This window comes from Oncorhynchus kisutch, unplaced genomic scaffold, assembly GCF_002021735.2.
Source record: "Oncorhynchus kisutch isolate 150728-3 unplaced genomic scaffold, Okis_V2 scaffold4048, whole genome shotgun sequence".
NCBI classification, from domain to species: domain Eukaryota; kingdom Metazoa; phylum Chordata; class Actinopteri; order Salmoniformes; family Salmonidae; genus Oncorhynchus; species Oncorhynchus kisutch.
This window is the reverse complement of record NW_022265993.1, coordinates 189,062-201,788: the sequence shown is the minus strand read 5'-3', so window position 1 is coordinate 201,788 and position 12,727 is coordinate 189,062. Positions and strand designations below refer to the sequence as shown.

Here is a 12,727-nt window from a genome sequence, read left to right as displayed (position 1 = left end):
TCAACTAGCCTGTCAGCTAGGTCAACTAGCCCATGTCAGCTAGGTCAACTAGCCCATGTCAGCTAGGTCAACTAGCCCCATGTCAGCTAGCTGTCAACTAGCCCATGTCAGCTAGGTCAACTAGCCGTCCTGCTAGGTCAACTAGCCCATGTCAGCTAGGTCAACTAGCCCATGTCAGCTAAGCTCAACTAGCCCATGTCAGCTAGGTCAACTAGCCCATGTCCATAGCTAGTTTTCTCAGCCAACAGATTTTGTTGTAATGTTTGAGTCACTCATATCACAATATAAACATTAGATATAGCTAAATGTATAGCAAGAAAATAGCTTTAAAACTGCAACATTTTCTCTCCAAGGAGTGTGAACAGTTTGAGTCATGAACAGTGCTTGTTCCCATAGACATAGATGTCTACATGGATTCATGTCTCCATCTCATCCAAAATGTAAGTGAAAGAATAAGACTAAATCAAACTTTAAATTCACTTTAATATGATGTAGTCCCATTCTTTAACTTTGGTTTTTGGTTGAGATGGAGACATGAATCCATCATATCAATTATTAATTTGAAAACAAACTGGAATTGAAGATGGATAGTCACATCTGTGCCACTGACTTAGTCTAAGCAGAGGATACATCTTCTTCAAATGTTGATTTTGGTTGCGTTGACAACCAAACACAATTCAATATCACTAAATATAAAAAAAATTTAATAATAAACCCTAGGCTATTGAATTGTCTAATTTTAGTTGAATTGAAACAATAGCTGTTGATGACTTTGCTAATGCTACATAGTCCTAAATAGTATCATTAATGACATATAATTGATACATTATGGTCACATTTAATTTCCTCTGTTAAACCTACCCTTTTAGAATGGGTTCAATAGAAACAGTGAATCTTAAAACCCTGGATGGGAGACCAAATGGTAGCTGTAGATAGATACATTCTCCAGTAAGGAGGTGCTGCCCAGCCTATAGTTTTTTTTATCTGTTTGTGTCTATAACGTTGAAGATCTGACGTTGTTTTAAAGTTACAAATTCAACATATTTTGAAGGTTTATAGGTTTATCTATGTTGAAATTTGGTTACCATGGTGACGTAATCCTGTGGATGAAATTTCACCATCAAAACAATGGTTGATAATTATTTTAAAATCCAATGTATTTTCCACATCACTAAAAGTTGACAAATTACATTGAAAGCACCTTGATTCAACCAGTTTGTGCCCAATGGGTTCTCTCTGGCTATAAACTCGTTGCAGGTTTTGAAAATCACTGTTTGTCTTACTTTTAATCACTCCCTGTGATGTCACAAAGAAGCATTTTTAAGAGCTTTATTCTAATCTTTTAGAATCAGAATTGTCCTTTAACATTTCATCCTATTTCCCCTGGGATACTAATGTTGATGATTCCTCTCCACTCTGCCATGGCTATCTGTTTATGTTACTTAATGTCCCAAATGGCTAGTACACTATAAACATAATAGGGGGCAATTTGAGACACACACATCCTTGCTACAAAAGCGCTCAGCACATTCAAATGACCTAATCACTCTAGAAGCTACACAACACACTGCAAATCCAAACATATCAGGCAAAGGAGATAGGAGCTGTATTCCCTATGCAAACATGTAATCCTTAATGAAAGAATCCTCAAAGAATCCTCAAATTTATTGGATGTTTCAGGATTTCTTCCCCGTACTATCTTTTTCAAGCAGAAATTTGCTTCCTGCAACACTAACTCAAAAAAGTTCTGGGACTCTGTAAAGTCCATGGAGAATAAGAACACCTCCTCCCAGCTGCCCACTGCACTGAAGATAGGAAACACTGTCACCACTGATAAATCCACCATAATTGAGAATTTCAATAAGCATTTTTCTACGGCTGGCCATGCTTTCCACCTGGCTACTCCTACCCCGGACAACAGCACTGCACCCCCAACAGCAACTCGCCCAAGCCTTCCCCATTTCTCCTTCTCCCAAATCCATTCAGCTGATGTTCTGAAAGAGCTGCAAAATCTGGACCCCTACAAATCAGCCGGGCTAGACAATCTGTACCCTTTCTTTCTAAAATTATCTGCCGAAATTGTTGCCACCCCTATTACTAGCCTGTTCAACCTCTCTTTCGTGTCGTCTGAGATTCCCAAAGATTGGAAAGCAGCTGCGGTCATCCCCCTTTGAACCCAAACTGCTACAGACCTATATCTATCCTACCGTGCCTTTCTAAGGTCTTCGAAAGCCAAGTCAACAAACAGATTACCGACCATTTCGAATCTCACCATACCTTCTCTGCTATGCAATCTGGTTTCAGAGCTGGTCATGGGTGCACCTCAGCCACGCTCAAGGTCCTAAACGATATCTTAACCGCCATCGATAAGAAACATTACTGTGCAGCCGTATTCATTGATCTGGCCAAGGCTTTCGACTCTGTCAATCACCATATCCTCATCGGCAGACTCGACAGCCTTGGTTTCTCAAATGATTGCCTCGCCTGGTTCACCAACTACTTCTCTGATAGAGTTCAGTGTGTCAAATCGGAGGGTCTGCTGTCCGGACCTCTGGCAGTCTCTATGGGGGTGCCACAGGGTTCAATTCTTGGACCGACTCTCTTCTCTGTATACATCAATGAGGTCGCTCTTGCTGCTGGTGAGTCCCTGATCCACCTCTACGCAGACGACACCATTCTGTATACTTCCGGCCCTTCTTTGGACACTGTGTTAACAACCCTCCAGGCAAGCTTCAATGCCATACAACTCTCCTTCCGTGGCCTCCAATTGCTCTTAAATACAAGTAAAACTAAATGCATGCTCTTCAACCGATCGCTACCTGCACCTACCCGCCTGTCCAACATCACTACTCTGGACGGCTCCGACTTAGAATATGTGGACAACTACAAATACTTAGGTGTCTGGTTAGACTGTAAACTCTCCTTCCAGACCCATATCAAACATCTCCAATCCAAAGTTAAATCTAGAATTGGCTTCCTATTTCGCAACAAAGCATCCTTCACTCATGCTGCCAAACATACCCTTGTAAAACTGACCATCCTACCAATCCTCGACTTTGGCGATGTCATTTACAAAATAGCCTCCAATACCCTACTCAACAAATTGGATGCAGTCTATCACAGTGCAATCCGTTTTATCACCAAAGCCCCATATACTACCCACCATTGCGACCTGTACGCTCTCGTTGGCTGGCCCTCGCTTCATACTCGTCGCCAAACCCACTGGCTCCATGTCATCTACAAGACCCTGCTAGGTAAAGTCCCCCCTTATCTCAGCTCGCTGGTCACCATAGCATCTCCCACCTGTAGCACACGCTCCAGCAGGTATATCTCTCTAGTCACCCCCAAAACCAATTCTTTCTTTGGCCGCCTCTCCTTCCAGTTCTCTGCTGCCAATGACTGGAACGAACTACAAAAATCTCTGAAACTGGAAACACTTATCTCCCTCACTAGCTTTAAGCACCAACTGTCAGAGCAGCTCACAGATTACTGCACCTGTACATAGCCCACCTATAATTTAGCCCAAACAACTACCTCTTTCCCAACTGTATTTAATTTTTATTAATTTATTTATTTTGCTCCTTTGCACCCCATTATTTTTATTTCTACTTTGCACATTCTTCCATTGCAAAACTACCATTCCAGTATTTTACTTGCTATATTGTATTTACTTTGCCATCATGGCCTTTTTTGCCTTTACCTCCCTTCTCACCTCATTTGCTCACATTCTATATAGACTTGTTTATACTGCATTATTGACTGTATGTTTGTTTTTACTCCATGTGTAACTCTGTGTCGTTTTATCTGTCGAACTGCTTTGCTTTATCTTGGCCAGGTCGCAATTGTAAATGAGAACTTGTTCTCAACTTGCCTACCTGGTTAAATAAAGGTAAAAAAAATAAAAAATCTGGTGTGATGAAATAATCCTCGTTCTGTGCATCAGTTTACACATCTAAATGTACAGTATCTAGCTATATTTAATGTATAGCTATCACATGATAGGAGTAGTAAAGCAGCTTATATCTATATGTGATGATGGCATACACTTAAACACTCCATGCGTGGTGTAACTGTTCCAGAGTCAAGTTATGCCCCGTTGGAGTCATTGTGTACAGTGAGTGAGAGATTGCAATACACCTTGTTCTGCTTGGCAACAAACTTTTTTTTAAATTTATGTGAGTAGATCTGCCCTCTGCTGGGCAATATTGAGACACCACTAGTGACATGAACTTGATGAGGCTTGCCTTGCTGTCACCCGCTTTAAAGGTACAATATGAAGAAATCGCTTCACCATTTCCTGGTCGCTAATTTCAGTTTGTGAATCATTGTACAATCTAAACAGTTGTGAAATATATTTTCAATAACCAAAAATGTTCTATGTTCAGCTGTTTGAAGCTGGTGTACAAAACCAAAAGTAAAAGATGCAAAAATGAAACATAAGATCAGGAAGCGTAGAAATGGCATACATAGAACATATCTACTGCTTGTTAGAATTGCTTTCAATTATGACAAATCTATAACTCACATTTCTATGTGAATTTCATGGTCAGCACAAAAACGTATATACCCATCTTTAATAGACCTCAACTTGTCTTTCTTTTCCCCCAACTCAATTAAGCCAAAACCACGCCTGTTATCGCCTGAAAGGCGTTCTACAACGCTTTGAGCGCTCTCCAAGTCCTGATGTGAATATCACGTAGCGCGAAATTTCAGTCACTAATTAATAACATTTGCCCTTGTATTTCAAGCTTGAAAAATATAATAAAATAATGTAGTGGACAGAGCTAGCCATTACAATCAGATTCAATGGATGTAGCAAAGTGTATTCGACTGAATTGATTAGCTCAAATATTTGAGAAATTATGAATAATAAGCATATGCTTTTACCTGATAATAGACTACAAATGATAATATAACAACTTCAAATGTCGAGTTAGTAACATTAAGTAGCCTAGGTAAACTTAGCTGACCTTCAATTGAGGGAATTCAGCAGAGTTCTGAGACATGTTTACAAGTCATTGAAACTCTGAAAATGAATACATGGGCAAATGTTACCAAACATTATAATAATAGGACTGCATTATGGTAGGCAGCTAATTGTTAAATTACATTTTCCATCCTTACCTTGGAAGGCAACTGTCTCTGCACTGATCGCCTGTGAGTGAAACAACGCTAGCTAGCCAATGGGAGCGTAGCAGAACCCCCTCGTAATAACGGGGCGTAGTTTTGGCTTAACTGCGTTGGGAAAAAGAAAGACGCGAGCTCACCTGCTTGAAGACCTAAAACCCGGAAATTAGTTACCATTCATATGGCGAAAATGAATGAGGAAAGAATAGGCTTTTGGGATAAACGCGAAAATAAGGTCTGAGGTTAATACAGGCTTAGGATATCTTATACGTTTTGTTCTACGAGATAATATTAGTCAGTTAACCTTAACCTTTATTAATTTTGAAGCATTTATGTGCTTTTTCAAATGACACAAATGCTTCCAAATTCACAAAAAATAACGTTGGCTGATGATTATCTCCTACAAAAAGACGCCATTATGATAGAAAACAAAAACTGTATCAATACATTAGCTCAACATTGGAAAAATTGCCCATTTATATTAGTAAAAAAAACAACAGAAAGAAGCACGAGGGTTTCGCAAGAATTGTCTGCTTTTTCTTGAATAAGTCTGCTTTTATGTCATATTGTTTCATTGAACACTATCTCCCAGAAAGCCTTGCGCCAAGGCAAAGCAGGAAGATATTTTTTCGTCTGCAACTTCGGGAATTTAGCCAGAAGGTATGTCTCTTTTACCTTCTTTTTTTTACCCCCACAAATCTATCTAATTCATTTAAAGCACATTTGAAGTTAGTTCCAACCTTCAAAGTTCAAAGCTACGTGTAGATGTATTTCCAAAATCGGTCCTCTTTCAAGTTTCAGAGTACAGTTTACTGATTTAGCAACCGGTAGCGGTTAGCTAGCTAACTTACTTAGCTGTCAGTTTGAAAACCACAACCTCGCTCTTTCCTGCTTGTGTCTTCAGGCCGCTCTGCGCTAGAGAAACCCTGAAATAAGTTGAATCTTCTTGGCCTATTTCAATTTGGCAATGAAATAGCTATTGAGAGTAAGTATCTTCTACTGTAAGACTTTATCGAACCAGTGGCAGTACTACAAATATGGTCCCTCCCTAGTTAATGAAAGGTTTGTAATCAATACAACCCACAGTTCAGTGTCATTTGGTTAATATCTGAGATCAATGGTTCTAAACCTGTTTGGCTTCAATGTCATTAACAACACCTTAGATCATTGACGACCATACAAGTATTTTTAGCTACTCAACAACACTTATCCTGGTCTTTAATTAAACATGTAAATAGTTAGTGGATTTGTAGACTTCTCTAGTTTGTAGTAGAGATTGTAAAAACACTATAGTAGAGAAGATGGTATCGAGTAATGACATTGTCTCAGTCTCAACTGTTCCAGGGTGAAATGAATAGCCTAGTTCCCTGAGTAAACAAAAGTATTTTATTCTAACTCTATCACCACCATCTGTGGAGGGTGAGGCAGAGGCGTCTGAGCTCACACTGCTCTGGGTATTTTTATAAAGTGGTCATGTGAAACTACAGACAACAAATGAGAGATGTCTACTGTCTTGTCTTCCTGGGCCACAAGATGAAGGGCTGGTCTGTGTCTATCGAGTCATGGTTTATCCTCCACTATGGGTAGCACTATTATAGAGTGGAATTTATTAGACTATGTTTTACAACTGAGAAGACGGCATGTTATTAAATATAGAAGAATAGAAGTTTTGAATGTTGAAAACTGACCATCTGGACCAGTTAAACTTGCAATGAAATCTAGCTATGCCAGATTTTTTCCCCCCAGTGTTGGTGGTAAGGGTAGCATGGGGCGGGGGGGGCGCACTGCTGCTAAATTAATATCATTGAAATAGTGTATGCTATTGTACTGTCCATCGCTGTACTTTCACTCGGTCCCCCCTAAGTCTCCTAGTGTGATATTGAAGGGGAGTTTTGCTAGATAACATTTCAGGGGAAATATACAGTTTTTCTAGTAGGCAGGTACAGTAATGTGTTATTGGTGCATGTTGCTCGAGTTCCTTCCTCTTATGACTTGGTTAGTTTCTCTCTTTTCCAGACCCACCTCTGTCCTTTTTATCTTTACCACAACTACCAATGCAACACTGTCTAGTTAGAATACCATGCTACTACTAGGACTACATAGCCAGGTCACACCAATCGTCTGTCCATCACCAAATTTCACTTGATATTTGACATAACTAATGCAAAAATTTGTCAACTGTTCTCTGATTCTTTGTGTCCACAGGAGTGTGTTGCTCAGGCCCTGGGGAGAGTGGTGTGTGTCAGTGTGTGTTACAGAAACACCAGCAGTGAGTGTATGTCTGTCTGTAATCTGCTTCCGCCGGCTGTTTGTGGCATCGGCTGTGAAGTGAACAGGAAGACAGAGGGTTGAAGAGAGAGAAAAAGAAAAAGAGAAGAGAGAGGTAGCTACCGACAGCATGACTGAGTTCTGGGTGTGTTTCAGCTGCTGCATTGGAGAGCAGCCTCAGCCTGTGAGTACACACACACACACACACACAAGAAATCACTGTTTTGTTTACTCCTGATCTTTCAGTCTATGAAGTGTGGACACTAAAGGTCAAGGTCCTAGATACTGAAATAGAACCAGGCCTTCTCATCTTCTGTACTTCTATCAGCCTGTGTGTGAGTGTCTGTTCATAAAGCAGTTGACTGTTGTTGCCTTTAGTAATACTACAATTTCATTAATGCTTTACAGAAGAGGCGGCGGAGGATAGACCGTTCAATGATCGGAGAACCAACCAACTTTGTTCACACAACACACGTAGGCTCAGGAGACATGGGCGTTGGGCTCTCATCAGTACGTACTGACCACCTACCCTCACACAGAAAACAGAGCCTTATGTCATATCAACTAGGTAAAGATTCCAAGCAGTTTCAAACCGTTATCCAAGTCTTCTGTTCATTATGACTGTGTGTGTATAGGTGAACTCAGTTCAGGCCCAGATGAAATCTAAAGGAGGTTATCAAGGAGGGTCTGAGAGCAATCAGGAATAATGAGGTGAGACACTTGCTGTTATAATGTGTTACTATTGTGTTAATACTATGATATCAATGTGTTATCAGTACTGTATTACTACTGTGATATTGACATGTTATCAGTATTGTTACTACTGTAATATCAACGTGTTATCAGTACTGTGTTGCTACTGTGATATTAGTACTTTATTACCGGCCAACAGCTCTGCACCCCCCCCCCCCCCCCCCCCCCGCCGACGCCATTGTCGCAACACCTATTACTAGTCTGTTCAACCTCCCTTTCGTATCATCTGAGATTCCTAAAGATTGGAAAGCTGCCGCGGTCATCCCCCTCTTCAAAGGGGGAGACACTCTAGACCCACACTGTTACAGACCTATATCCATCTTTCCCTGCCTTTCTAAAGTGTTCAAAAGCCAAGTGAACAAACAGATCACCAATCATTTCGAATCCCACCGTACCTTCTCCGCTGTGCAATCTGGTTTCTGAGCTGGTCACGTGAGCACCTCAGCCACGCTCAAGGTCCTAAACGATATCATAACCACCATCGATAAAAGACAGTACTGTGCAGCCGACTTCATCGACCTGGTCAAGGCTTTCCACTCTGTCAATCACCGTATTCTGCCAGGTCGCAGTTGCAAATGAGAACTTGTTCTCAACTAGCCTACAGTGAGGGAAATAAGTATTTGATCCCCTGCTGATTTTGTATGTTTGCCCACTGACAAAGAAATGATCAGTCTATAATTTTAATGGTAGGTTTATTTGAACAGTGAGAGACAGAATAACAACAAAAAAATCCAGAAAAACACATGCCAAAAATGTTATAAATTGATTTGCATTTTAATGAGGGAAATAAGTATTTGACCCCTCTGCAAAACATGACTTAGTACTTGGTGGAAAACCCCTTGTTGGCAATCACAGAGGTCAGATGTGTCTTGTAGTTGGCCACCAGGTTTGCACACATCTCAGGAGGGATTTTGTCCCACTCCTCTTTGCAGATCTTCTCCAAGTCATTAAGGTTTCGAGGCTGACATTTGGCAACTCGAACCTTCAGCTCCCTCCACAGATTTTCTATGGGATTAAGGTCTGGAGACTGGCTAGGCCACTCCAGGACCTTCATGTGCTTCTTCTTGAGCCACTCCTTTGTTGCCTGGGCCGTTTTGGGTCATTGCCATGCTGGAATACCTATCCACGACCCATTTTCAATGCCCTGGTTGAGGGAAAGAGGTTCTCACTCAATATTTGACGGTACATGGCCCCGTCCATCATCCCTTTGATGCGGTGAAGTTGTCCTGTCCCCTTAGCAGAAAAACACCCCCAAAGCATAATGTCTCCACCTCCATGTTTGACGGTGGGGATGGTGTTCTTGGGGTCATAGGCAGCATTCCTCCTCCTCCTCCAAACACGGCGAGTTGAGTTGATGCCAAAGAGCTCCATTTTGGTCTCATCTGACCACAACACTTTCACCCAGTTGTCCTCTGAAGATGTTCATTGGCAAACTTCAGACGGGCATGTATATGTGTTTTCTTGTTGACTATGGTTCCAGCTGCCTTGAGATCATTGACAAGATCCTCCCGTGTAGTTCTGGGCTGATTCTCATGATCATTGCAACTCCACGAGGTGAGATCTTGCATGGAGCCCCAGGCCGAGGGAGATTGACAGTTCTTATATGTTTCTTCCATTTGCGAATAATCGCACCAACTGTACTGTTACACCAACTGTAGGTCTACATTCTTGTCCCTGACATCCTTGGAGAGCTCTTTGGTCTTGGCCATGGTGGAGAGTTTGGAATCTGATTGATTGATTGCTTCTGTGGACAGGTGTCTTTTATACAGGTAACAAACTGATATTAGGAGCACTCCCTTTGAGTGTGCTCCTAATCTCAGCTCGTTACCTGTATAAAAGACACCTGGGAGCCAGAAATCTTTCTGATTGAGAGGGGGTCAAATACTTATTTCCCTCATTAAAATGCAAATCAATTTACAACATTTTTGACATGTTTTTCTGGATTTTTAAATTGTTATTCTGTCTATCATTGTTCAAATAAACCTACCATTAAAATTATAGACGGATCATTACTTTGTCAGTGGGCAAACGTACAAAATCAGCAGGGGATCAAATACTTTTTTCCCTCACTGTTCCTGGTTAAATAAAGGTGAAATAAAACATTCTTATTGGCAGACTCAACAGCCTTGGTTTCTCAAATGATTGCCTCGCCTGGTTTACCAACTACTTCTCTGATAGAGTTCAGTGTGTCAAATTGGAGGGCCTGTTGTCCGGACCTCTGGCAGTCTCTATGGGGGTGCCACAGGGTTCAATTCTCAGGCCAACTTTTTTCTCTGTATTTATCAATGATGTTGCTCTTGCTGCTGGTGAATTGTAAATTGTAATTATTTTGCCACTATGTCCTATTTATTGCCTTACCTCCTTACTTCATTTGCACACACTGTATACAGATTTTCTATTGTGTTATTGACTGTACGTTTGTTTATCCCATGTGTAACTCTGTGTTTTTGTCGCACTGCTTTGCTTTATCTTGGCCAGGTCGCAGTTGTAAATAAGAACTTGTTCTCAACTGGCCTACCTGGTTAAATAAAGGTGAAATAAATAAAAAGACTACTGTGATATCAACGTGTTTTCAGTACTGTTACTACTGTGATATCAACGTGTTTTCAGTACTGTGTTACTACTGTGATATCAACGTGTTTTCAGTACTGTGTTACTACTGTGATATCAACGTGTTTTCAGTACTGTGTTACTACTGTGATATCAACGTGTTTTCAGTACTGTGTTGCTACAGTGATATCAACGTGTTTTCAGTACTGTGTTGCTATGGTGATATCAACGTGATATCAACGTGTTTTCAGTACTGTGTTGCTATGGTGATATCAACGTGATATCAACGTGTTTTCAGTACTGTGTTACTACTGTGATATCAACGTGTTTTCAGTACTGTGTTGCTACAGTGATATCAACGTGTTTTCAGTACTGTGTTGCTATGGTGATATCAACGTGATATCAACGTGTTTTCAGTACTGTGTTGCTACGGTGATATCAACGTGTTTCAATACTGTGCCGTCAACGTATTATCGGTACTGTGTTGCTACAGTGACGTCAACGTATTATCGGTACCGTGTTGCTACAGTGACGTCAACGTATTATCGGTACCGTGTTGCTACAGTGACGTCAACGTATTATCGGTACCGTGTTGCTACAGTGACGTCAACGTATTATCGGTACCGTGTTGCTACAGTGACGTCAACGTATTATCGGTACCGTGTTGCTACAGTGACGTCAACGTATTATCGGTACCGTGTTGCTACAGTGACGTCAACGTATTATCGGTACCGTGTTGCTACAGTGACGTCAACGTATTATCGGTACCGTGTTGCTACAGTGACGTCAATGTGTTATCGGTAGTGTTGCTACAGTGATGTCAATGTGTTATCAGTACTGTGTTAACATGCTCCTTGTCTACGAAAGCTTCATTCAACGTTTGTGTAATAATAATAATAAGTTTAAACTTTTAAAAACTTTGCCAGCTGCATATACACTGCTTTACATGAATGTGATGTGTGTATGTATTATTTGTCCACAGACAGATAAGAAGCCTGTGCTAACTACTGCTGTAGATCTGAAGAGGAGGCGTTGTAAAGACACTCTTACCTGAACCAGACAAAGGACCAAACAATGAAACCACCCTGGAACGTGTATATAATTCATTTATATTAAATCACTGCTATCTGTCTGTCTGCCATGCTGTTGCACTGTAATAGTAGAAAACGGATCACAATCGTTTGTGTGCGTGTGTGTGCCTGTGTGAACAAATGTTTTACTCAACTGTTCAGGAGTGTGTGGTCGTGTTTTTAGGCCTTGCCTGTATTTATAGTCGGATTTGTGGAAAAATTACCTTTCATGTGGTGGCTGGGCCATTGTGGAGATATGAGGCACATGATTAGTAGTATCTGCTTCATTATCAAATCATAAACTACAGACTTGAAATGTCTATCTGTTTGTGTCCCAAATGGAACCCTAGTCCTTATATAGTGTGCTACTTTTGACCAGAGACACATGGCCCTGGTCAAAAATAATGCACTATATGGGGCATAGGTTGAAATTGGGGACAGAGACCATGTTAACCGCTTTATTCTGTTAAACATCCCATGTTCTTTGAGTTGCCTTCAGGAGTAAGTAAAGAATGCTGTTTTCCAATAAACTTGAAATGTGTAGGTAGGGCACACTGGACCATTTTGTTTCTTGTACACACTTGTTCAGAAGCTTTTAAGCTTTTGTATTGATTTCGGCCAATGTGTTTTTATACATGTAGTATTTTTCTCATTCATTAGCTAGAATCTTAATAAAAAAATGTTCTATGCCATCTTAGAGAAGTCTTTCTTTGTCAGGTTTGACTAGCTATATATGATCGTCCTCTCCTGGAACACTCAAATGGCACCCTATATTCCCTATATAGTGCACTACTACCATATGGACCCTGGCCAAAAGTAGTGCACTATAAAGGAAATGGTGCAATTTGGGAAACATCATCAGTTTAATGACCCATCACTATGATAAGTAGATGGTATTAACACTTACCCCCTTCCATGGTCAATATGTGGACAAGGAGAAAATCTTGTCGTTTTGACCC

At 40.8% G+C, this 12,727-nt stretch overlaps 1 long non-coding RNA gene across 2 annotated transcripts; it reads left to right on the top strand.

The window, feature by feature from the left end:
* The first annotated feature begins 5,196 nt into the window (after positions 1-5,196).
* LOC116373431 (uncharacterized) lies at positions 5,197-12,465 on the top strand. Of its 2 annotated transcripts, XR_004209572.1 has the most exons (6): positions 5,283-5,787; positions 6,032-6,112; positions 7,333-7,579; positions 7,804-7,905; positions 8,031-8,106; positions 11,681-12,465. It is a non-coding gene; the product is annotated as an uncharacterized LOC116373431 (long non-coding RNA). The 2 variants fall into 2 exon arrangements; XR_004209571.1 differs by lacking the exon at positions 6,032-6,112 and having other exon boundaries at positions 5,197-5,787.
* Positions 12,466-12,727: the final 262 nt, after the last annotated feature.